This window comes from Trachinotus anak, unplaced genomic scaffold, assembly GCF_046630095.1.
Source record: "Trachinotus anak isolate AG129_WGS33_773 ecotype Australia unplaced genomic scaffold, CSIRO_AGI_Tana_v1 ptg000005l, whole genome shotgun sequence".
Lineage (NCBI taxonomy): Eukaryota > Metazoa > Chordata > Actinopteri > Carangiformes > Carangidae > Trachinotus > Trachinotus anak.
Genome location: NW_027273856.1, coordinates 21,169,046 through 21,196,611, shown reverse-complemented (window position 1 = coordinate 21,196,611; position 27,566 = coordinate 21,169,046). Strand labels below are relative to the sequence as shown.

General features: G+C 40.3%; 2 long non-coding RNA genes across 2 annotated transcripts in view; both read left to right on the top strand.

Moving 5' to 3' along the window:
* Positions 1 to 17,636, top strand: part of LOC139621266 (uncharacterized) — a 54,016-nt gene extending 36,380 nt beyond the window's left edge. Inside the window, exons 3-4 of the long non-coding RNA XR_011690974.1 lie at positions 14,772 to 14,898; positions 16,369 to 17,636. This is a non-coding gene — a long non-coding RNA (uncharacterized lncRNA). The remainder of the gene's footprint in view (positions 1 to 14,771; positions 14,899 to 16,368) is intronic.
* A 6,520-nt stretch (positions 17,637 to 24,156) lies between these two features.
* On the top strand, positions 24,157 to 26,877 carry LOC139621265 (uncharacterized). The gene is made up of 3 exons (XR_011690973.1): positions 24,157 to 24,926; positions 25,324 to 25,427; positions 25,871 to 26,877. It is a non-coding gene; the product is annotated as an uncharacterized lncRNA (long non-coding RNA).
* Positions 26,878 to 27,566: the final 689 nt, after the last annotated feature.

The window sequence follows — 27,566 nt, the reverse complement described above, 5'->3', positions numbered from 1 at the left end:
GATGTCTCTAATATTATGTTTTGATTGTGTGTAGTTTCATGATTGCTACATGATTAATCAACTGATTAGACCTGGTTAGATGGTGCCTGAGGCAGCAACAGAGTTTGTATGTTTGCATGTTTTGTTTGTTTGTCTTCAGTACCATTCCTTGTGCTTGCACATGTGCTAACCAACTGGCTTTATCCTTGCTTTACGATTTTTATCCTCACACATCAGCACATCTACCTTTGCACACGATGCAAACACCTTTTGTTTGTGTGACATATTCACACAAGACATGATCTGTACACTTAGACGAATGGCTCAAAACAGGTTATTTTGCTTAAAGCTTCACTAATCCACTTTCAAGCTGAGGAAAACATGACTATATGTGTAATTCAAACCTGTGTCCTGCTGCAGCTCTTGCCCTGATATAGCTCTAATAAACTACCAGTTGGTGAACACAATAAAGCATGTAGCAGCTAAAAAGCCAGATTTTTTTTTTTAACCAAGAATAGGTGGAGACCAAAATAAGGCTAAAAGAAGAGTGATTGTGGTTAAATTTGATGGTTAGCTGAGTGGATTAAGTCCAATGTTGTTTTATGCTAATGTTTTACACGTAAATGCTAATAATGATGGGTGTGTGTCAGCCATATCAGCTTTAGAATGTAATAATAGGACAATATTGTAATTAAAGCATTATGTGCTACCAAAAACAAATGAATACATAAAAATCATTACAACAGATTTAAAACACTAATGCCAGCCAAACAATGAATTGAGCACTTAAACATAAGAGAAAATTATGAATGAATATTAATGAAACAGGACATTTAGAGACCGTGGACCATTTGAGTGCTTAAAGACTAACATCATGAGCACATTATCTGTTGGACATAATGAAAACCCACACATTAGTTGTTCAATTAGTTGTTTTAAAAAGTTTAAAATAAATATTTTATGTGTGTCAAGAAGGTGTTCATATATAATTCATTAAAACAAGTATGAATCACCACAGACTGTCTGGCACAGTCACAAAGAAAAGCTTTCATATTGCGTTGCTATTGCCGTAGGTTACATTCTATTTTACAGGTCTTCAAGTTGTTGCATCCACCCTCTATATAGTCATACACATTCAGCATATGGCTACAGATACACACTCATCCTGAAAAGGTAATAAAATGATATAATAAAAGTGTTAAGGTTAGCATTTAAAAGAGCAATGATGAAAGAGCTGGGTTATAAAATACAACATATTCAATGTGGCGACATATGCCAGCCATATGCATACACACAGCCTTGTAAACTCAAACAATAAAGCAAAGCACTTTGGGGGTAGTCTTCAGTTTGCCTGTGGTCACCACTTTTGTTAAAGTCTCTTTTCATGACTATTTCCTATCGTGTCTGAACAAAAAAAAAAACAGTTTCCAGCCACCATCTCTTCACTGTTCTCTCTGTTTTTTCCCACAAATTACAGCTACAGGTGAAAGGGCTTGTTTAATGGTGAAAGCTCTCGTGTTGAGGCGATCTGTACACTCTCACATCTGTTTTACTGTTTCTGGGTTTCACACCGATGTCACGCAAAGATTGATGCACAGACAAACTCTCTCTCTCACACAAACACATACGAATATTGAGGTAGTTCATTGTAAAGCCACACACACACACACACACACACACACACACACACACACACACACCTTGAAGAGTGCAGAGGGATATAGGGAGGCTGCATCAGGTAGGATAGAATGGCAGGTCATTAACTGAACCAATGAAACATGCACCCAGGCTCTGCTGCTCTGACCTACCTTGGCAGACAGCAGTGTTATCACACACTCCATCGCTCAACCTTGCTAAGACCATCTGGGGACTGCATGCATGTGTATGTGAGTGTGTTTGTGCAAGATCGTGTGTGTGTGGGTATTTGTTTGTGCGCCTTAAGGTTGGCCTTACCTTACTTACCTTGATTGGTGACTGTGGAGACGAAAGGCCGGGGTTGGAGTGTTGGTCTTGACCTTGGTGGTTCTCAGTTGAGTTTCATTATGAACGAACCTGTCTTTATGACCTTGTGCTTGTGAATGCTGCAGATGAGTAAAATTTTTAGATTAAAAGAAATTTTAGGTGAGTGATAGGTTGCCATTATTAGTCCTGCAAAAGACATGGTCTTGTACTTTGGATTAAAAATGCATTCTTAATTTCAGTCATTTATTATTATAACATAAGAATGCATTTTTTTCCCAGGATGAGATTTGTGGGTTTTTCCCACAAATTCCCACAAACACCATTTTGGATCTTCAGTTGGTAAAAGCTCAGTTTTCTATGTAGTCCCACGAGTATGAATTAGATTGTATTATTAAAAAAAAAAAAACTGGAATGAAAGCACCATTTTACAGACCAGCAAGTGGTTTGTCTTTTGACTTTTAGTCAGTACTGGCACACTGGAGTTATTTTAAGCTTTTAGTGGTGATGTTCAACCCAACACAGACCTTTCTCAGACAAAAAGTTGAGATAGAAACATCACAAATAAAAGTTTAAAGCAGCTCTGATTCCAATGTGCAGATACTTTTCTACTGCATTTATGTAATTTTATTTATTTTTGGTGTGAGGCACCAACAGCAACTCATGTTTTCTTTCTTACAGATGTCGGCATCCTCTGCTGTTGCTGTCCATGGTGCTGAACTAGTATCTAGCTGGTGGAGCTCTTCTGGTGGAGCTCTTCTGTATTGATTCTTACTGACTCAATATGCACGTAACTATGTTAAAGTTATTTACTTTGTAATCAGCATAGGGCAGCATGTGCTATCATCACTATTTTATGTTTGGAAGTCAGACTGTCAGCATCAAAAAACATAACCGTATTACAGTAAACAACACTTATTATGTTCTGTCTTTGTTTGAAACAGGCTGTGAGCTTCATTAACATCTATTAAAGAATGAATGTATGATAAAAGACAAAGAAGCAGAGGGGTGGAGAGTGAGTGGACATGAAGCAAAAAGAAAGAAACAAAGAATGAAAAAACCCAATGGGATGAAGTGATACAAGCTTTTAAACTCTGGTTTCTCTCTACTGTCTATGACTAAGCACAACTTTGAAGATGATTGTGCTGACCTCCCATTTAGAATAAAATAGTTGCTCTGTTGCTTGAAAAGACTTTGAGAAGAATGCGATTTTGGTTACGGTTGTAAAGATGGAAAATTGGTATTCTTGAGTTACAAGGATGGGGTATAAACCTGCACAGCGAGGGTTCAATTCAGGGTAAGTTGTTATTATAACTATTTTCAGCTCACATTTGAAAGAACAAAACATTCAATTTATCAAGCAACGACCTTTTCTAAAGGCATTGGATGCTGATTCAAGTGGTTAAGTCTTTGCTACACCTTATCACACTGGAAAAATACAACCCAAACAAATTGATAGGATAAAACAGATTGCTTTTTCAGTCACAAAAACTGAAAATGAATCTCAATTTCTTCCACTTTAGTGAAAAAGAAAAACAAGATAAAATATATTATTAGTTTTAAACCTTTCTTTTCATCTTTGGCTACTTGCATAAAAACATTTTGTCATCTACTGACCATAAATTTGTGTTTATTTTCTAAAGACAAATATTCAAGGTATGTGTTCGAAAGGAAAATAGCCAAGTGGATTCTAGTTTTGCATCTGCATCTGACTGAAGGGAAGGAAAGAAATACAACTCGCTGCATCAAATCATTCCTGATTGGAAACGCAATCATCAATTACTTCATAATTGCCTTTTCGTGCTGTTCTGATCATAATAGAATAAAGTGTATCAGTGTGTGCATACATTAAAGCAGAATTACCATTAGAGCAGCAGCTCATCACCAGGTAAAGTGTTAATTACAGCAGAATGGAAGAAATGCTCCCTGGGGCCCCTGCTGAATGGAACTTCATAGAGCGAATTAGTGGGCGAGATAGGGGATTCATTTTCTCTCTCCCTTATACACACACATAAATAGAGATACGCTTACACACACACGCACATGTGCACAGTCTGTGTCCATCCATCTGTGTTCACGTGTAACCGCGTGTGTGTCCTTGCAGTCACAGCTGTCACGAGGCTGAGGTTTCACCCCAGTCGACCCTCTGCTTTCAGGCCATTGTGTGCTCCTTTTCAATTTCAGTCCGCCCCGTGGTGGATACAAACCATTTTGGAAACTGCTGAGTGTATCGAACTTTTCTGCATGGCTACCGAGGAAGAAAAATCAGCTCATCAGAAAAGGCTCTCTGGGGCTTCCAGACAGGCTGAGACAAGGATTGGTCAATTTACACTTCGAGAAGGTGTTTCACACTCGTGTTGGACTCTTGTCTCTGCAGTGTGAGAGTTTACTGCTGTTAAACTGCTCTATTAAGAAAAAAGTGGGTGAGTTGATAGGTTAGAAGGTAAGAAATGAGATGACTGTTATACATTATGGCTGATGATCTCTTTAGCAACTTTTTGTCCAGTTAAATATGTTTTGCCTTTATTGAATATGTTATAGTCTTTGGCCATGTTAGCAGCATGGCCAAAAGGCATGGCAGTGTGTTCTTTGGTCCAGACATATATATGTCAACAGCTGTTGGCTGGATTGGCATGAATTTTTTTATTTTTTTTGTCCTCGGAGTTTGGTGACCTCTAACACCACCAGCAGGTTAAAGTTTATTATGACATTTGCATCGTCCTCAGCTGTTTAATGTTAATTAGCAAATGTGAGCATGCTAACGTGCTAAAATAAGACGGTGAACATTTTACCTGCTAAGCATCCCCATTTCATTGTGGGTATTGTTAGCATTTGACTTAACATAAGTTTTAGCTTTGTGTGCCTAATAACCTGCTGACTGCATGTGTATCCTTTCAACATTTCTACTTTTCTATAGAGCACATAAAAGGTTATTTCTCTTTGTTTCTCTGTCACTCAGGCACTGTCTGTAATAAAGTTCACTCAGTAGAGGCTGTTTGCAAAGCGAGGACTAGCCTGAATCACTTTTCCATTTTAATCAGTTCAGCCACTGAAACTATTACTGCAGATTTGCTCTTTCATCACTGTTTGCTTTTCTCTCTTCCTCATACCACTATTCCCTGTCTGCTCCTATCTTTCACTGTAGATCACCTATTTCTACCTCCAGCTGCTTCATGATTACATTTTCACTCATAACCCTCCCACATCCCCGCGCCCCAAACACACAGACATTCATCTCCCTTTTCCCATGCCTATCTTAGATTTTGATTTGGGTTTGGTCAGGGCATGTTTGCTCTCTGCCTTGTACTCAGCAGCCAATATATAAAAAAAAAGAGCAGTATGGTTAATTATTGTTTGCGAGATGCGTGTGCAAGAAGAGAGGGTAAAGAAAAAAGAAAGAAGCAGAGGTAGAGATGCTGGGATTTATTTTATAGACAGTACCTCCTGATGGGATGTGTGGTGTTTAGCTTTTCTGTGGCTGCCAGGAGGGTTCACGATCCCACTGTGCTGCTCGACTCTGAATGAGGTGAAACACTCATTCATCCATTCAACGGCCTCTCACTTGTTCCCCATCTAGTCAGTGCCCCTTCTGCAGCATCAGACAGTGTACACACCCTATGATTTTTAGAGGGTTTCAGATATCACTGACAGTGAAAGGTCTCGAGACATTTTTTGAGTGACATGAAAAGTCCATTTATGTATGTTCACTGGGAAAGAAAGCTCACTGTCAGTTAAAGCATGTCAGATTTCAGAGGGGAACCAGAACCAGAAAAAGGTTCCAGACGTTAGAGAGGTTTGTTGTATTTCTAACAATTTAGAAATGCTAGGAAAGTCCGAAAAATTGGGATTTGTGTAACAAGCCCTTCACAAAAAACTTGGTCTATCGTCACTTTTATTATGTGCAGTGATGCAGTGTTGTGAGGAATATTGGGATGGGAAGCTTAATAGAGCAAGATTTTGTGTGGAGACTGTGGTGGTGAGTTTTACTGTTTTGTTCTCATTTGTTTAGAAAAGCAATATCTTCATCCAAATTGAAATTTGAGTTTCAGACCCACCCGCCCACCCCCTCTCCTGTTGCACCTTGTTGTAGTGATTTTTTTTTTTTTTATTTTATTTCCACAATCATTCGAATGATCTCTTTGAAAAGATGAACTGTTTCAGAACACTGAGCAAAGGCAACCACACAAACCTATTTTCTTCCTCTTTTCTTCCCAAACAATGACCTTTGTGAGGACTCGGCCAACTCCAGAACCGTTCAGGCAAAGAGTGGTCCGGTGGGGCTGCTGTCTGCTTCTGTGTGTCTGCCAGAGTGCTGTTGCCCTTTTCGCCTACAATTGCACTTCCATTTGAAGCAACTGATTGCTGTGGCCGTTCCCAGGGGTCCTGGGGAAGAGACATTCAAAGCTGTGCCCTTCTGCTCATTTTACGGCCCACAGACCATGGCACCATTGGTCAGATTCCTGCGCCAACTACAATTGGACACCACAGTGCTATGAATCAGACACCCTACCTCTTCTGACCAGGAACCAAAGCAGAGCCAGCGTGAGCCCCCAGATTACACAACAGTCTGCGTGATTGTTAATCAGGAATGGAAGCAGGAAGCATTTCAGAATAATAGTGTAAATCTGGCTGAACTAAGCTTGTTCAGACATCACTTTATAGAAGTAACTTTTTCTTCTGTTTTTAGTATTTGTCATGGGCTGTGTGCTTATCTCACCGAGATGGCAGAAGAAGGAGAGGAGAGAGATAAAGGTGTAGAGACATTGCTTCAAGCTGTGGAAAACAAAGAGCAAAATCATACTGTGTAAAAAAAAAAAAAAAACATAATTACTGTGACTGCTGTGAAAAAAGCATAACTGGTTTCCATCCGTGTGGTTATCTCACATGTAGATGGATGCCAAGATTTAGTGAGAGGACAGCCCACATTTCTGCAATTGTGGATGCACAGAAAGAAAGAAAAAGCCAAGAACTGAAAGATATAACTAGCGTTTGCTCTGTGGGAGCTCTGTGCTAAAGTCCTTGTCTTTCTCAAGCTTTGCGTGAGACTCCAGAAGTCTTTGGGACATGCTAGATTTAAATATGATCTGGGATCGCTTGTTACCCCTTGTGGCAAAGGACGCAATGTCCTGAAGAGAGAGAGAGAGAGAGACAGAGGAAGATAAAAGTAGGGAGAGCAAATGGAAGATTAGAGTGGCAGAGAGAAAATCTGAGAGTGCTGGAAAAGGGAAAAAAAGAGTGAAAAAGTTGAAAGAGGAAGATAACACTCAATAGAATATTCATGAACGTTGCCTCATATTCATTCATGCTCTGCTGCTGGTGATGATGGGACCTTGACACCAGAGCCCCTGCTTTCTGATAAGCATGCGTTCATGTGCTCCCACCCACCCATAGTTCCCCCATGGCCCCAGCATCCCGGCCACACTGCACCGTGCTAATCCTCAACCTCCGCTTGGATCCCCAGCTATAGGGACCCAAGCCGTCTTCTTCCCCAGAAGCCTCCGAGGCTCCTGAGCTGTAGTACTTATGTGTGTAATATGATCAGGCTGGAGCGGAGCCCTCCACCACTGAGGACAGCTTGCAGTGGAGATAATTTTGACTGAAGGGAAGTCACATCTCGCTCTCTTACATGGCTGGCTGGGTGAGGGTGTGCACGCTAAGGGAGGTGGATGAAATGTACATAAACTAGTGGAAACCATGACCAAAGCATGTGTATAAAAGACAGGAGGGCTCATTGCATGGGCATGGAGTTTTTCATTATTGTATATGTTTTGTTGTGCATATCCCGCTTTGTAAGCCGTAACTGAATGGTGGGTGTTTGTGTGCATCAGTGTGATTGTGATTCTTCAGCAAGTTAGTTTGCCTTGACCTTGACTTTGGACTGCCCACACTTTTCTTAACCTCTTGCAATTCCAAATTCCCACATCAGCATCATATGGAAACAGAGGCTAGAGTCAATTTTCCATGAAAATTTCTTCAGCAGGACTCTCTCTCTCTCTCTCCGTGGCTTTGTTGTGAGCAGAAGCACCGACATTCCCATCTTCAGGACGCAAGAGATTACAGTCGTCTTAGCTACCAAACATGAGCCCATCTCTTGTACTGCACTGGAGGCAGGGCTGCTTGTTAATGAAAAACACATAAAGAAGACAGTAAACATCAACACTGCATCCTGTGAAGATACTATTATGCTGGTGTCACTGGTGTCATTGGTGCAGACTGTGATCGAGGTACTGCAGTACGCAAGACGTGGTATCGCATAAAACAGCACACATGCACATGGGTTCAAGGATATTACACAGCATACAATCAAATTTCCAACACTAGGCTCATTTTACGTGAGCATAGTTACGAAGCAACATACTGCAGATCTATAAAATAACTACTGGACTGGATAAAATAAGAGAGGCAGCAGAATTGCCAAAACTTGTATTTTTAATGTTTTATTTAATAAATAATAAAATACTTTTTCGGGGGTGCTGAGGTAGGAACTAGCCTTCCCTGTGTGCTACCTATAGACTGTAATTCAGTCAGATTTATGCAACGAGTTTTTATGCAGTGAGGTGAGAGTAAAGTTATGGGTGGTGGTGGGCCGTGAGCACATCAGGTAGTCATGCAAGACTGACAGACCTGGAATTATTATTTGCAATTTTTACGAACCACAGTCTTTCCCTAACTGTAAACAAGTGATTTAGTTGCTCAACCCTCCATATTTGTCAGACCTATAACATACTGTAGTTTCCCTGTGTAGGTTTTGTGGAAAGAAAGAACTAATTGGCACCAAACAAAATCCAGGCATTTGCAAAAGTTAAGACTAAAATACAAACTAAAATTTTTATGAATTCAGACACTGTCCTCCACATTGTGGAAGCTTGGGCAAATATTTGAATTTAGTGGCTGGTAAGATTTGAGGGAGGAGTCAAGCCCAGCTTACAGACCTTTATAACAGGCAGGTGGTCCCAAAGGCTACTTCCCTTCTGGAGGGCAAAGACCACCCTCTTCAGACAGAGTTTGAACTGTTACCCTCAGGTTGTCAGTTTAGGGTGCCGTTATGAGGACCAAAAGATGTAAATTTTCCTTTGTTCCCACTGCCATTCAGTTGTGAAATGGCAGATAGTAATGTCTTGTTGTCTGGAGATCACTTATTTGCACTGCTCATTTCACTTTTGCACTTGATGAATGAACTCCTACTCTGTCCATCATACCATACTGTATGTTGATGTCTATAAGTGTTGGTGCTATGCATGTTTTTACATGTGCTTTTTTAAATATGTCCATTTAAATCTGTGTGCAGCTGTGGCTCACAAATGTCTCAAACACACCTATAGTGGGCATTATCTCTTTCGCACAAACACACACACACACTGAGAGAGACACACATGCCCACATACAGTTAGTGCATTGCACAATTTAGGCAGCAGAATTTCCAGAAATTGTGTTCTCAATGTCATATTTAATTAATAATGAAGGATTTTTGGGGGGGACCTAAAGTGGGAACCAGCCTTCCCCCAGTGCTGCCTATAGAGTGTAATTAAGTCAGTTGGATAACAACTGCAAGATATGTTTTAAAAGCTCCAAAAGTTAGACAGCTTGAGAACTCAGATGCTCGGTGGTGTCCTCATTTCAGCCCAGTATTCCTACAGACTGTGTGTGTATTGGAAACAATTTAAAGAACATCCAAAGTCAATATTCAGTGCTAACACAGAAAGCAGTGTGTCTTTTATGCAGCAAGGTGAGAGTAAAGATGTAGAGAATCAGACAGAGACTGACAGACCTGGAATTATTGTTTGCCATTTTTATGAACCACAATCTTTCCCTAACTTGAACCAGGTGCCAATCCCTTTGACAAACCCTGCTTGTTTGCCATTACTATATGGAGTAAACAGCAAACATATGTTTTTGTTTCATCAAGTGATCCTAGAGAGTGTAATTCCATATGGTACACAAGTCTGGTAACCTGGCAGCACAGTTAAAGTCTAAGCACAACTCATCCACACAGCCATGAAGATCATAGGTAAAAAGGAATATCACTATCATCAGTTCTTATATGAGAAATGTCAGCTCAGGAAGACACAGAAGCTTGTGAATGCCCCAGCTCACATCCTGTACCCAGAATTCGAGATACTGCCCTGAGGCCGACGGTTCAGGATGCCAAAATTGTAGATAGGTACAAGAACTTATTCACTCCACCTTCCATTAAGATATTAAGATATTAAGTAATGACGAGTAGGGTTACAATACCTGATATAGCCAGATTATTATCGAAACCTTATTCTTATGTTCATATCTGGTTTTATTAGAGGTACTATTGTCTTCTATCACAATTGATCACTATTATACACGGTTTTATTATTGTAATCACTGTTTTTATCACCCTTACTCACATTAAACATGTGTTCCTCGGCACGTTTTTTTTATAGGTTTGTCTGTATGATTTATGTACTTGGTTGCATGTACATTGTGACAGTATTGTGTTATGAGATGCAGTAGGTAGGAGCCCATGACAAGTTTTCCCTGCAGGACAATAAAGCATAACCTTACCTCACCTTACCTTATAACATACCGCAGTGTTGCTGTGCAGATACAAGAACTGCTTGGCAGTGAACAGCAAATGATTGACACTGAATATAATCCAGGGTTTTGCAAAAATAAACCAATATTGAACCTCTCCTCTGGCAATAGGGTCACCCTATTTTCATCACTGTTTTCAACCAGTTCTTTCATATCATTGTAATCAAAGATCAGGGTAAAGGTAAAGGCTTCATCTTGATTCCCAGTGTGAAATGTTATGATGTCTGGAAAGACACCGGTAAACACATTTTTCATCTGGGAGACTCCTGTTTCACCGAAACCCACTGCTGTGCCTATTTACATGAGCCCCATATAGTGTTGAATGTGTCCAACATGACACTGATTCCATCCATTCCACGGACACCTGCCTGTAGTTGGGTCTCTTTGTAACACACTATCCTATTCAGCACCACTCTCTGTTATTCCCATTTTCGGGGCTGCCTGACTCCTCCATTCACTCTCATTCAGTTCATCTCTGCTTGCCAGCACCATTCATGCTGCTTTATGTACACGTGTAACCATGGTGATGGGCAAATAGAGCTGTATAGCATCATTCAACTTTTGTGTGTAATGATGTTATTTGCAAAATGTGCAGGCTTTGAGAGAGATGCTATGCAACGTCACATATGCATTCCTATCTGGGAAATTGGCATTATTACACAGCCCTATATTATGCTATCTAGCTCTAGCTGATGTGTTCAACCCGTATATTCTGGCGGATAATTTTGATATTTGAGGAAAAGTAGATACTTCATTTGGTGTGCCATCTGTTAAACAAATACATGTGGCATATCAAAAAGATCTGTGCTTATTGCTCTTGATCCCCACACCCACACAACTACCTTCAGTTTGCTGGAATTTGCATCTTTCTGAAGGTGTGAGTTCAGCAAACACATTAATCGATTTTGTTTTGATCTGTGAATTTTATTTTGAAAGGTACCCAAATGTCTAATACCGTTCCAGTGACTCAAACTACATCTCCAATCCTTACATTTTTTTGAATCATATATAGAAGGAATAGTTTATGTTTTTGGGAATGATTAAAGCATGCAGATATTTCTTTTACCTGTCTGGTGATGAGGTACCTGCAGTAAGATGTGTGTTCTTTTATGCATCAGGTCTATGCAGACAGATTTATTCCTTCCATTACTGTCTGAGTTTCATCCCTAATCATGACCTGCTCTGCAACATGAGCATTTGCATGGTTGGAAAGCTGATGAGCTGAAGTTCATTGTTTCTCAGAGATTATTATTTTTTAGGCTGGTGGCCTTCATAAAATTACACTGCTGGTGTACAAATGTTATTACTAAACAAGAATCTTCAGCCATGCACTCTGTGAGGCTGTACTTGGCACAGTAGTGCTATGAGCTTAATGCTAACATCAGCATACACAAATGTGCTGATATTTAGCAGCTATAGTGATAGCATGTTCACTATCTTAGCTTATCATGTTAGCTTGATAACATTAGCTAATTGGTTTTTGCAGGTATTTAGTCATATAGTATTGGGCAAATGAAAACGACCTGATGCTAGCACTAGACAAAAAGCTATGTGATGACTAAACTTATTACAATTCAACCTGAAGAGGGGTGTGAATATCAGAAATTTTACTGCTGATGGGTTGTTGAGACATTTATAAAATGTCAGTCTCATTGTGGCATTAAAGGGAAAGTCAGAGGTATCACCAAAGTCAGTAGGATTTATCCTCTGGGTATCATGAGTTTCTGCACAAAATGGCACGGTAAGCCTCCTGATTGTTCTTCTCGGCCGCTAGCATGGCTAAAACTGTGAAGATATGTACAGTGTGGTAAAAACAAACAAACAAAAAACAACATTTCTCATCCAAATTCTTGAGTAGGCCTCCTATCAATCACAGATGTGCATTCTGAGACTAAAATAACACCACTGAGGTACATAAAGTTTATACATGTGTGTTCGTGTTTATGTTTTTGTTTGATTTTTACGAATTTAGACATTGTCTCCTACATTATGGAAGCTTTAATTTAGCATAAATGAGGTACACTAAAGTCGCACTAAAGCTCAATCATTTGGCTCAGAGTTCATCAGTCTTTTAAATTTGTGTGCACCTGTGGGTCCCATGGGTACACGTGACACACAAACCTATAGTGGGCATTATCTCTTCCACACAAAAACATAGAGAGAGCCCACACACAGGCAGGTAGTGCATCTAGTTAGTGCATTGCACGCTTTAATCCTCAATTCCAGCTTGTGGTGTCAATACCAGTCTGAAAATGATAATAATTGCAGGCTTTCTGTCCAGTTGACTTATCGCTGATTGCAAAGGGCTCAACTGAGATTACAGCCTGTGGCACAGATGTAATTGATTTGCTGTGCACCTGCGAACAACACCCACCACCACCAAGTTGGAGCTTGTGGGTCGGTTTATTAATTTATCAAAGTCAGAGCAGGCTTCCCAGGCTAAAACCTCCTTGTACTATGTCAGCTTTAACAAACCACCTCATGTGACTCCTCTGCGTTGACGTGCATCTGAGATGTCAGGGGTTTCACCCTCATTTAAACTGCATTTTTGACAGGAGCCCTGCTTTCACTCATCATCTGTCTCCCTCAATGAAGTTCATGTGATTGCAGGCAAACCGTCCCGTTGCTGCTGAGGCTGATTAAAGCGGCATCAAAGTCTCAGCCTTTGGCTTTGAATACTTCACACGTCAGCTTATATGCAAGTTGTATTGAGTAATAACCCTATCTTAAACAGCCCTCCTCAATCTAAGATGGATCCTTACCAACGACAGCCTCTTTTGGAAATATAATCTCTCTAAATCCAACCCAATTAATTTTTCTTTTTAGACGTTGTAGAAAGTTTCTAGCTAGTTGGTATTCCAAGTCTATTCGTTAGCCAGATCGAGTGGTTTGAAAACAATCTTCTTTTAATTGTCTCTGTTTGATTCCTACCAAAGCAGGGTCTGTAATTAAAAGAGAAACGGACAGATGGGAGATTAATTGAGAGTTAAACGGCCAAAGTGATCTTCAAAGTGTCCAGTGAAAGGATGTAAAGGCTTGGGAACGACTTCCAGGTCTCTTAGCTCTTAGACACTAATTTTGTTTTGTTTAAGAATACACCATAATAATTTGCATTCCAACATGAAAATGTATGCACATAATTCAATATTAATGTTTAGAGAAATATTTTGGAGAAAGTCATTCACCCAGACCAAAAGCTTGTCAACAGGGCAACAAAACAACAGCATCAAAAATGTTCTTTCTCTCGCCTGCAGCCTGGAAATAATCCATCATCTAAACTTTTCCACTGGGACAGCAAGGTCTGATGCAGCCTGAGCTCATCAAGTACTGAACACACACTGTACTGTTATGTGAACTGTTGCAAATGTAGCAAAAAAAAAAAAAAAAAGGAAATATCCTCTACAACTGTATTTTAATCCTCTGTTATCTTTATGTTTTGCCGCAGTAACTTCATATAATGCAGCATTAAATTTGACATCACTATCATTGGGCAGTGAGTCACAAGCCCAGGTCCATTTTCTATGTTACACAGATAACCATGTTCCCATAGTGACAGGATCCAGTTACATATATTTCTGCTCACCACCATCAAAGCAGCATTATCTCTCTGCTGACCCACAGGCTGACCTGCTCTGTTAACGGGTTATGCTGAAAAGTGCTGAGTGGCTGTTTCCCACAAATGGGATTTCCTTATCTCCAGTGTTCTGTCATCAGCAACAGATGACTCCCTCCATTTTGCTCTGTAATTAATTCCATTTTCTTTCTCTTTGCTTCACATTCTTCCTCTCTGACAGGTGAGATAGATAAAATAGTGCGAGCCTGTTGTTTGCTGGTGGCTGTTGACGATCTCAGCTTCACAAGGATAGATGATGTAAATTCAACAAGCTTCAGCTGATGCCTTGAAAAGCGAAGTGGGAACAGAAATGAGGATTATAGATAAAATCCAAATTTGATTTTATAATTAAAAATTGATACACACATTCAATTATTTAACATGCAAATGAAGGAGATAATTTTAAAATTTCTAAAGGGCCTCTGCAGGGCTATCATCTTAACTGATCTATGCTTGCATGCTAATCTGATGTGTTTATAATCTAACATTTGCACTCTGCAAAAATTACACTATTGAAAGTACCACACACACACACACACACACACACACACACACACACTCAAGGACACAGTTATTGGGCTCAGTATGGCCGCCTGTTGGTGAAGCTTGTGGGTCCTGTGCCAGCAGAGTGCCATCTCATTATCTCCACTTACAGAAACGTCATGGAACTGGTGAGAAACGTCACTGCAACAGCTGTAAATGACAGGTGAAGTCAGGACATCTGCCGCACAAACAGCAGCAGCCAGCGCAGAAAGGTTGGATGGATGACCGTGCAAGCTGTGGTAAAGGTCCATTTTTCTCCCTCAGAACTCAGCATTTTCTGACAACTTGTACATTTACAATCCATCTGTTCTGGGTAGTATCCATCTGAATAGGAGAAGGCTGCTGATTTGAAATTTTATTTATTTAAAAATGGAAACAAGAAACCTTGAGAATGAATGAAGTTTTTTTATCGCACAGTGAACAAAGGATGTGTCTGTGTTTTGGAGTGCCAGGCAGACAAGAGAGAGAGAGAGAGAGAGAGAGAGAGAGAGAGAGAGAGAGAGAGGAAGTGGTCATGGATGAACATAGGGCGCTTTAATAGTCTGGATAATTCTCTACTTTCCTCTCTCATGTCCTTGGCAGTTTTGCAGTTCATCATGTTGACGCTGCTCTTGGTCAGTCAAGGTCGTTAGTGAGTCATTGCAACCTACTCCTCACACATTTTTCAGCTCTTTAATGATGCGTGCATACACCTGCCAACAGACAGAGAGAGAAGAGTGAAAAATCATCCCTCTCTTTTTCTGACCTCCTCCCAAGATCTCGCTCTTTTAACTCAGCGTCTCCACCCATCCATTAACGGCACCCCTATTCTCCTCTGCTTTGTAATGTTGACTAGGTGCAATATCGTTTCTCTCCTCCTTGACATTGATTCCAGTGATTTAAATCCTCCAACTCATGACACAAATTACCTGTAATTTACAGCCACCCCTCCATTTCACTCATAATATGCTTCAGTGAGAATTCAATGTTCCTTCTGTCTCCTTCTCTTTTTTTCCCTCCCTGTCCCTTGCTCTTTGTTCTCCTCACATCCCCTTTTTCTCTCTCTCTCAGTCCCCTTGCACTTGTACCTTTACTGCATTACGATTTATGGCCCTGGCTCCTCCTTGTATCAGAAAGAAAGCCTATGCAAGCATAGAGTGAATTCTGACAAAGTCTAACACCCTCCTTTTGAATGGGTGCTTGGATGTAAAGCTGAAAATGAAGTGTCAGCCCTGCCACTTGAATAGACAAAGGCTGGATCCATCAATACTCAGCAAAAGATAATGTTGGCATACATCACAAGAAAGGCCTATTCTACTGTAATACCCAAGGTATTTGTTCGTCCTCTGGTTTGAAACAGTCTCTAAATTGATCAGCTTCTCCTCCTCAAAGGCCCCTCTGCAGGAGAGGAAATGTTTTAACACACTTTCCGGTACTTGCTGAGGGACATTGTCAAGTTTTGCTGGAAAGGGGTTTCATCCTTTTTCTGTCATTTGCTGAAAAGTTAAAAGCAATTTGCTGGTTGATTCAACATGTGACAGCATAAATCCTGACTATTGTTTCCCCCCGAGGAAAAAATTTAAGAGTGCATCAAAAAGCATCACATCAGAGGCATTTTATCTCAAACCTGGGACTCACTTGGAAAGGAAAAAGGGGGTGGGGGTGGGGGGGTGGGACTGTCTCGCGAGCTAGTGAGTGGAAAATGTCCATTGTCACTTTTGTGTCTGCAGGTAGAAGCCTTGCAGATGTGGCTCTTCAGGAATTGAGGTTCCAATCACCTCTGAAAAGGAATTATGGCGCACTTCACAGCTCAGTGGCACCTGAATGCTCTCAGCAGTATGCTATGAAGGGGACGAGGCTCAGACAGCCAGAAAATGATACAGGCACAAAGAAACTGAAGCATGCACATTACCTGCTACCTTTCCAACCCTCTCTTCTCTGTTTGCTGTTCTCAGAGCAAACAGTCTATTTCTCCTCCTTTTGTCTTTTCTATTTTTCTCTCACCCAATTGCAGTATTTCTGGCCTGGATTGTGATCGAGACCTTATAGACTTATGGTGTTGACAGAGTGCTGAGGGAGATGAGTGCAGATATCTGGGGCGGGACTGAGGAGAGGAACTTCTATGATGGAGAATATAGATTTGTTTGTCCAAGAAAATACACTTTTCTTGTCAGAAAAAGTTCCAGCACCTGAATCCTCAAAATGTCTTCAATTCGTCCTTTGACCGACTGTAAAAATTCTCAAGGCCATAGCAACTTCTCTGTGCTGATTAAAAGAATATGTGTTTCTTCAAAGAGTAAAAAAAAAAAAAAAAATTACAGTGCAGAGATGGAGACACAGCAAAGATGATGAGATATGATCAAAGTAAAGCAGAAAAATAAGAGAGACAGCTCTGTTTAAGAAACTATCGGCGTTAAAGATGGGTGCAATACACTGAATCAAGCAGGCTCATTTAAATGATAATGAAATTTGGAAAAGTGGTCCAGCTTGGCTCACAGAGTCCACAAAAAAAATCTAGAGAGAATTTAACACAATCATATTAAAGTTGTGTTCCAGTAAACAAAAAGCTTGACATTTCTTGTTTCATTTTGTGTTGACCTGCAATTTCCTGCCAAGCAACGTAATGAAGAAAAAAGACAAAGGAGACTCCATAATGTCTGTGTTTAGTCAATGCAAGACAATTGAAGACAAAGGGGATATTGTAGCAACAGAAACTGAAACAATTCCCTCATTAAAGTTTCATCTGGGTGATATCTTTTTGTAAGCCTCTTTTATTTTTCATGATTTCTTTCATTATTTCTCTCAAAAGTTGGTTGTTTTTTGACCTGTGGGTTTATTAAAGTTGATTTGATTTATAGTTCTGTGTAGTTAGACACATTAAAGTGATGAAACTTCTCAGGTCAATAGCTGGCAGACTTGCACTTTTATTGCACTTATAGCAGCAATACTACAGATCAGGATTTCACCTTTTACATCTGACAACCCAAATAGCTTTCTGCCTGAATAGTGCTTGATTGAATTGCTGATGTGTGTGTTGCGTGTGTGTGTGTGTGTGTGGGCTGAGTGAAAGAAGGTATGATAGAGTTGGGGTGTTTATTGTTATTGTGAGACTTGGGTTTCTTCACACACACACGCTCACACAAACACAACTTTAATCTCCATTGAACATTTTGCCCCTGCCTGATATTGTTATGCTTTACAACCGGCAATCAAAGCCCTGTGGAGAGCCAGAGCTGGTTTCAGCACTGAGGGGATTAGAGTGACCATCCAATTTAAGTTTTTAGTATTCTACTGTCGTCGTCAAAGGAAAAAGCTCAATATCAATATAATTTGTATTTCATATTTCTACTATATCTGTTTCCAAATGAGCTATAACCCATTTGTAAAATCGTTTTTTTTTTCAAATCATAATCTTTTAGTCATAATGGAAGCAGATGCTATGCTCCCATCTACTGTGCTCCTCCTGTTTTTAGTTTTTGCTTGCACCTCAGTGTCCTCTTAAGTTCCATCCTCATTTCTTCAGTATTTCAGCTTAGAAAAGATAGAGCTGACTCATTCGAACTGCTCTTCACTTTGCTCCCTACCGACTCCACAAGGAGATTTTAATTACTCAGTGCTGTGGATTCTCTCAGGAAAGGCATGTGGCGACCCATCATGAGGACTTGGTGAGTGGTGAGGGGTTGCATGAGGTACGAGGAAATTGGGGTTATGGGGTTGTCATCCACGATGATGAGCTGAAACTTCACTTTCCAGCCGCTGTGGATGCAAAGGACTGTGGTGGAGCTCCATAGAGATGCAACATGCAGAGGTGAGAGGAGAGGGGGAGGGGAGTTTTCCAGTCTTCTGAGTATGATTGGATATGAGTAGTCAGCTGGTAGCTGCGCAGCTGGTGAAAAAGCAAGTGATTGTGTAGCATAATTGAAACAGCTGATGCCAAACAGCTAATTGCTGATGTTCTGTGGAAAACGTACATCTGCAATATATCAGCGTTTCATTAGCTCAGAAAAACAGCTCTCATTTTAGTTTTGTGACGATGCATTTTTCTGAAAATCCAGTGGGGTCTGAATGGCTGAGCATCAGAATAAGGACTATTCTCTCAGTTCTTAAAGGAATAGCCTACTCAAGTCTTCAGTTTATGGTGCAACCTCCTAACATAGTAGTATAAATGAAGTTTACTGTAATGCTTCATCAGCACTCCCTGGTTACAGACCTCTGAGCTGACACCGACATCTGAGATTTCCTCCTTCCTTCCTCGATGTTGTCTGATTTGGAGCTATAACTGATTGTATCTCAATCAGTTGGAGGAATGAAGTTGTCATCTTCTTCCAGTGCTAGCAAGCTACCAGGCTATTTTATATATTTAAAAAAAAAACTTCTCATTAATTTTAAGCATGTCTATCTTCTCATTCTGGGAACATCAGAAAAATCAGACCTTACCTAACTCAACACACTACCGAACTCCTGACACAAGCTGTGGTCATCTCAAAACTAGACTACTGTAATGCCCTCCTGACGGGCCTCCCAGCCCGCTCAGTGCAACCACTTCGCATGATCCAGAACACAGCAGCGTGCCTGGTCTACAACCAACCCAAAAGGTCACATGTCACCCCGCTGCTCATCGAGCTCCACTGGCTACCTGTTGCAGCCCGCATTAAGTTCAAATCTCTAATGCTTGCCTACAAAGTTGTCTCTGGTACTGCACCTACCTACCTGAACGCCCTGGTACAGGAATATGCTTCCTCGCGACCGCTGCGCTCCTCTAACGAACGACGCCTGGCTCTGCCACCCATCCGTCCAAGGCAATCCAAACTCTTCTCTCACGTTGTCCCCTGTTGGTGGAATGCACTACCACTTCCTACCAGAGCAGGGCCGTCCCTCTCTACCTTTAAAAGACTCCTGAAGACCCAGCTCTTCAGGGAGCACCTTCTCTCCTCGCACTACATAGCAAATCCACACTTAAAGAATCGTCACTAGCACTTATTGCTGCGCTAACACTTCTTATCGCACTTAACCTTGATTGTTCCCCTTTCTGTAAGTCGCTTTGGAAAAAAGCGTCTGCTAAATGACTAAATGTAAATGTAATGTAAATTGGTTTCATACTTTTTGAATCCACTGTTTATAGTATCCATATATATTCACAGGCTTTGGGATGGATATGAAACATAATGTCCCCAATATAAGCACACCTATATTACACACACACACACAAACAGACACCAGAAACGGACAACTCACCACCGTAACAACCTCATGCATTAGCTATTGTTGTTGTAAATATGTAATTTTTTGTATCTATATATTTAGTACATTATTATATTGTTATTATTTATCGTTCTAAATATTTGTTGTTGCAGTTTCTGCAGCTTTCCTGTTCTCTGCACTGCCACTTTGCTGCTGTAACACTGTGAATTTCCCCACTGTGGGACTAATAAAGGCGATCTTATCTTATCTTATCTTATCTTATCTTATCTTATCTTATCTTATTAACATATATATTTGTATGGGCTTGACATACACTATATTGCCAAAAGTATATAAGTGTATAAAATCATGGCATGCAGACTGTTTCTACAAACATTTGTGAAAGAATGGGTCGCTCTCAGGAGCTCAGTGAATTCCAGCGTGGTACTGTGATAGGATGCCATCTGTGCAACAAGTCCAGACGTGAAATGTCCTCGCTCCTAAATATTCCACAGTCAACTGTCAGTGGTATTATAACAAAGTGGAAGTGATTGGGAACGACAGCAACTCAGCCACGAGGTGGTAGGCCACGTAAACTGACGGAGCGGGATCAGTGGATGCTGAGGCGCATAGTCCGCAGAGGTTGCCAACTTTCTGCAGAGTCAATCACTACAGACCTCCAAACTTCATGTGGCCTTCAGATTAGCTCAAGAACAGTGCATTGAGAGCTTCATGGAATGGGTTTCCATGGCCGAGCAGCTGCATCCAAGCCATACATCACCAAGTGCAATGCAAAGCGTCGGATGCAGTGGTGTAAAATACGCCGCCACTGGACTCTAGAGCAGTGGAGATGCGTTCTCTGGAGTGACGAATCGCGCTTCTCCATCTGGCAATCTGATGGGCGAGTCTGGGTTTGGCGGTTGCCAGGGGAACGGTACTTGTCTGACTGCATTGTGCCAAGTGTAAAGTTTGGTGGAGGGGGGATTATGGTGTGGGGTTGTTTTTCAGGAGCTGGGCTTGGCCCCTTATTTCCAGGGAAAGGAACTCTTCAGCATACCAAGAGATTCTGGACAATTCCATTCTCCCAACTTTTTCCAACAATTTGGAAATTTGGCCCCTTCTTCTTCTAACATGACTGTGCACCAGTGCACAAAGCAAGGTCAATAAAAACATGGTTGAGAGAGTTTGGTGTGAATGAACTTGACTGGCCTGCAGAGTCCTGACTTCAACCCGATAGAACACCTTTGGGATGAATTAGAGCGGAGACTGTGAGCCAGGCCTTCTCGTCCAACATCAGTGTGTGACCTCACAAATGTGCTTCTGGAAGAATGGTCACAAATTCCCATAAACACACTCCTGAACCTTGTGGACAGCCTTCCCAGAAGAGTTGAAGCTGTTATAGCTGCAAAGGGTGGACCGACATATCAAACCCTATGGATTAAGAATGGGATGTCACTTAAATTCATATGCAAGTCAAGGCAGGTGAGCGAATACTTTCGGCCGTATAGTGTATGTACGTATATTACATTTGCATATGGGTTCACAGACACAATGATTAATTGATTAATCAATAATGAAAACAGTCATTAGTTTCCTCTCTAGTTGCAGCCCTAGTGATGAGGTCAGCTGTACAAGTTGATTTACCAGACTAACAATTCTTAAATAAAGATATTTCCAACATCACTGGACCTGCTACTGACCTCGCCCTACAGGAAATCCATTACCATGAACACAATGTCAGGCTGAATAAAGCACTTTAGTCTTATTAGTCTGAATTAGTGCAATATCCTTAGGGTAAAATTCACTGTAAAAAACTGTTTGCTTAAGCCATTACTTTATCTCCCCTAAAACCAAAATGCACAAAACAAAGACTCATGAATCATGCAGGAAAACTCAACAGTAATTTAAGTGTTACTTGCAGGGATATTGTCATTTTTATTTAATATGTTCACAACTGTGGTCTTTAGAAATGAATGATGTGTGGTTCGGTTTAACCCATGTAAAGGCAGGAAATGAGGACAAGTAGATGATATTTTACACATTTTAAAGTGGTCCACTAGACCAGTTAAACGGCTGTGCTTTAACTTTATGCAAAGCAGGGAGGCATAATATCGATTACGAGGAAGCACAAAATGTTGAGCTGGGCTTTCAGCTGTCAGGATGGTAAATGTGTCTGCCAGACTATAGAATTCCATTATAATTGTAATATCTGTTCATGATGTCAAACCTGGAAAGTTAAAGGGCCCTTGGCATTACCCAAGATGCATCTGACTTAATGTTCTCCTCAGAAACACAAATGGGACATTTGTTCTCCAGAGAAACAAAAAAGAAAAGACACAGCAGAACCCAGTGCGGGGAATATAAAGTACCTGAGGAAATGGCATTTACATCAAGACTATGCTGTCAAGTGTAGGTGTCTGATCCTCCAAATAATGTGTCTTCAAATATCTCCTTTTCAGAATATTAAGTCTGTCAAATTAGCCTTATTTTGGATGTCTGAACCTAATATCAGTTTAGCTTCTCTTTATTTTCACACAGTGGTTATTCCTCTGTGGCTGCTCACATGAGCAACAACACAAACCTTGTTAAAAGCCTTGAAGGATAAGCAAACATGCTCCTTCCCACAAAATTCATAACCTTTGGTGTTCAAAAGACAACAATAAAAGACAGAGAAAACATCAAAAAAAGTGTTGTCCAAATGCATTAAGAAGGCAGGGAAGGCCTGGGTTTGCAGTTGCTCTGAATTGCAGCACATTTCAGTTTTGGCACTTTTCCCTATCCTGTGTTCCTCATGGCACTAAGTGCCTTTATTTTTTGCACATATTTAGCATATTACATTTTCTGACTTTTCTGCAGCCAACTGCCTTTTTTCACTGTTTTCTGAACATATTCAAATATATTTTTGCTTTGCTAATGCTATGGCTTTCTGGAATCTCAGTCTGTCAGTTCTTTGATTCACCACTGGTCCAGGCTGAAATATCTCAATAACTATTGGATGTATGACCAAGACATTTTGTACAGGTATTGATGGACATCAGAGGATGCATCCCAGTGACTTTGGTGATCCCCTCACTTTCCATTAATGCCACAATGAGGTTTATATTTGTGATTTTGAGTCAAATATCTAAGCAACAATTAGATGGCTTGCCATGAAATTTAGTGCACACATTCCAACCCTGTCTCCTAGAAACTACATTTATATAAAGCTACAGGGGAACAGCAAGTGCATTTTGTAGTACATCTAATTGCTGGCTGAATTATATTCAGAGGCAATGATTTTTTTTTGATTGTTTTGTGAATGAATGAATTAATGAAGCGTTCCATTTAATAACGGAAGCATGTGGTTGAGGTGGAGGGCTGGCAAAAAAAAGTGTACAACTGTATACAACTATACCAGTGATTGGAGTTTGCTTCCACAGTCCCATCTGTTGTTAGGTTGGGCTGGTTAAGGTTAGGAAAATGTTTCAGTTTTGGTTGAATGTGGTTTGGTTAAAAGTCCCTTATTTTATAAAGTGAGATTTCCATGTCTTCTTTGATTATAGAGCAGGTGTAAGTGCTACATTAACACTGTGAAAGTATCAATGCACAGCCCATATTCAAAAACTGTGCCTTAAAACGAGCCGTCGGGACATCTGTGACTTTGTGATGTCACAACGAAACTGTCATCACCCTCAGCCATGCCCTAAGCCCGGCCCACCCAGACCCACTGTCCATCCTGGCAGGATTAGGTTTCTGTGAGCATTCATCTGAAATCTGCAATATTTTTATTCGATCACTCAGAAAACCACCCAATCAGAAGCGCTAGAGCTCCACAGAGAAGTCTGAGAGAGGAGATGTAAAAATACATCCACAAATATATCTTCTTATGGATATCAACACTTCAATTAAAACACAGAAAAAAGTGAAAAATCGTAAAAAGGATTAATGATGCTGAGTCAGTACAAGTGGATATTGCACTGTAAGATTGGATGTTTTGGGCGAAGACAAATAGAACCTTTTACTTATATCTTCTGTTGCACTGTGCACTACACTGTATAACACTGGTGGCCTCTTAACTTTTCTTCTAGTGCCATCATGTCATTTAATGACCATATACCTGCAAAAATAAAAATATTTCTTTGATCCTTTATATTTTCTGTTTAGTGCCAATTAGCAAATGTGAGCATGCTAACGGCAAATTAAGTTAATGAACATTGTAATCATTATAGCCTCTGCACATGCTGCCCTTTTGAATTAGGTTATGTGCTTTCATGTTACGGTATGTGTGGTTTCCTAGTAATAATTAACATGCCATACAGTATTAAAAGCACTGGACACTTCATGCATGCAGTTAGCTTCTTTCCTCATTAAACCTCAAAATTACTGGTTGTAATTCATGGATTTGGGGACCTTGCACTCTGTTATGTCTAGCTTGTAGAACAAGGTATTTCTGTCATATCCAAAAAAAAAAAAAAAAAAAAGCATTTATTTGCTTTTGTAGGAATGCTCTGTACATGATGCAATTATCTATGCATAATTACCTCCTGCAATATGATGGATTTCACAGCTCGCATTTTACAGCGTGTGGGCTAATGCAAGTAGACAGGAACAATTCCTCTTCATTAGACCGTTCCAACATTCACAGTGACACAAGGTGCCCGTGTTCACACAAGAGCCGAAAATACACAAACGAGCACCACAGCCACACGCACTCTTCTCCGTCTGCAGTCTTCATTAACAACGAGCAAGATATTCCAGTGTTGGAATACTGTCTTCTAACCTGCTGGCAGCTTCCCTCCAAAACAGAGGACTACAGGCTTTCATTGTAGGGATAGATGTTGACAGGCGCCTTCTTTAATCCAATCACAGTGAAGCATATTCTCCAAAATGTTTCATCAGTGTTACATGTTGGCAACTGTGACAATGAACCGTACTGTCATAGCAGATGCATCTGTGAAGCTGCAGCAGAGGAAACACTGCTCTCTGAAGATAAGTGGTAGTCACAGATCCTTTATAGAACAAAAACATAGTCTCTTGGATTTGTCTTGTGCAGTATACAGTGGGATCCAAAAGTCTTAGAGCACTTTCTCGTTCACTTGAATAAGAAATCTGGTATCCAGGTATTCAGGTGAGTGGGATTTGGATCATTTAGTGTTTAAATATGTTAACATATTGTGTGTGTGTGTGTGTAATAAGGTCTCTGCATCATTAGATTAAAATTCCACCAAAATGTCTCCTGCATCCTTTATGTATGATACTGCAGTAAGTTCACTCCTAATATATTCAATATTTCACAGAACAATACGTGTTTTCTGGTAATGTCTTCATGTGAAAGTCACTGCCTTTGAAAAATAGGAGCAGTTCATTAACTTACAAAAACCGCATTATGTGAATGCTACACTAACTTCAATGAAAAGGCATCACACCATTACACCCACGCTACTGGTCCGTGGATGCCTGGTATGATCTTCCAGCTTTGTAGAACAGTATATGAGCATATACGTACACATACTGTACATGTGCAGGAGTGGATATCCAACAAAACCTGTACAGCTACAGTATGCTCCCCCAGGACCACTACCAACTGCATCCATGGTGTCTACACGTACGCTTGTTTGCATCTGAAAAGGTGAGTTCAAGATAACATGATTTTTTTTATTACAGCTTTGTATTATAGATGGTTGCATATGGAAGCATATGGAATGTAATATATATTTATATATTTAGTTGCAGAGCCCTTTTTCTTAGCTCATCCTTGCACTGCAGAGGCCATTTGGGGGCCTGTTGGTGGGTTGGTAATTGAGGATGTGGGGGTTAGAGACAGGTCCCCTTTGGAAATCCCCAGCAGATCGGCTATTATCCCGCTCTGAGGATCGGTAGCTGCTCCACTGCTGACATTTCCATTTATATCTGTCACTTTTGGATCCCGGGAAACAGAAACGAGACAGAGAGAGAAAGGAAGGAGGAGACATTTGTTGTGAGGCTTGTTTATGGCCGTAAACAAAATGTGTAAGCATGTGTATGTGTGTGTCTGTGTGTGTGTGTGTGTGTGTGTGTGTGCTCCAACAATAGACTGGGGTATAAATGACTGCTGGTGGAGTGAGCTGGGGACTCAGAGTCCACTTCTAGAGAGGCAGACTGGTGAAAGAAATACGATGGAGCACAGTGGAGTCAGCAGTGAAGGATGGCCCAGTGAGACTAGGGAATTGAATTAATAGGAATGGAAGATGCATGTTTTTGTCTTTGTGGTGATAGTATTTGAAAAAAAAAAAAAACTCATCTGGGCATACGGTAGCTAAAGGGAAACGATCAGACGTTGTCTGAGATGCATTTAAATTAAATTAAACTTTGTGAGTTCAATATGGAATTGATGTTGCGGTGCCTTCATGCTTCATGCTTACTGACTGCTGCCGAACACCTTCTTATTGTATTGAGCTGGGACAAAGCACTTCACAATAATTAATATAATGAAAGATGCTGTCATTACCACCATTATGAAACATCACCCAAAGCTTACGTAGAACTTGATAGATAAGTGATCCATTAAATGCAATCTGAAGCAGAAATGCCCCAACAAGTTGCCAAGGAAAAAACTGCTTTAGCTGCTAATGGAGTTGCATAATGTTCGTTTATGTCTTTAGGTGCTCTGTGTTTACAAATGCATCTCCTGTTGTTTGTTACATCAATGAGTATTTTTATTTTTTATTTATTTACATAAAAGTGCTCCCCCAGAGACTTCCAATGGCATGATTTCTCCAACTTTATGTAAAATCCTTTTCATTTGGAGCGGTAATTGCACACTTTGAGGTGAAAAGCAATCATCAGTATAGGGGAAACAATTAACTGAAGGAAGAGGAGGAGGAGGAGAAGAAGAGAAATCTATGTAGTGACTTTAATGTGGGATTGGTGTGCCAGTAGTTTGAAAGTAATATGATGCACTTAGGGCATATCAAAGTGCATGGGTTTATTAAATGTTTTATAAAAAGAATAAAAAGATGTTTTTAACTACGGAATAAAGGAATCACCTGCCAAGAATAATAAAATGCTACAGCATTTCTGCACTGTAAAAAACATACACAGATGGAAAATTTAATTAAATTTCATTTTAACATGACTTGTGTAAAATGTTTTTTCATTTGTAGCCTACTGCCTTCCTCTCCCTTCAATAATCCTAGCCAGTCTGAAGGCAAAGGACAGAGGGAAGATTACTCTGCCTCCCTGAGGAAGCAAAGGCAGTAAGAGGTCTCATAGATATATATATATATATAAAAAAAAAAAAAACAAACCAAAACAGTTGCAATTTATATGTGCCAGACACCCACAGGTCCTGAACAGGAGGATCTATCCACTTGTCTTGGAGTAAAAGGCCCATGGGATCAGCTCAGTGGTTGGATGAATGAGGTGTTGTGCCTGACACCAAGAGATTCAAGTTAATAAATGGTGTGCTTGATCTAGGGCCGGCTGTGCAATTGTATTTAGACAGTGTGATGAATTGGGGACCTGGAGCTGTCTTCACTTTTTTCCTGAACAGAGGTGATAATTCATGCCGGAAGGCTTGGTGTTGTCTTTAAACTGTAGGTTCTTCTGTTAGAACAGTAAGAGAGAGACCTCACACCACTGACTGGAATACTAATTAGGGTCCATTTGTTGGTGTACATTTGTCAAATTGAGGTGATAATTAGTTATTTAAATTCCATTTTGTTATCATGAAATTGAGGCAATCACTTAAAAAAGTTGTAAATGAAAGACTGCAAGAATGATTATTATT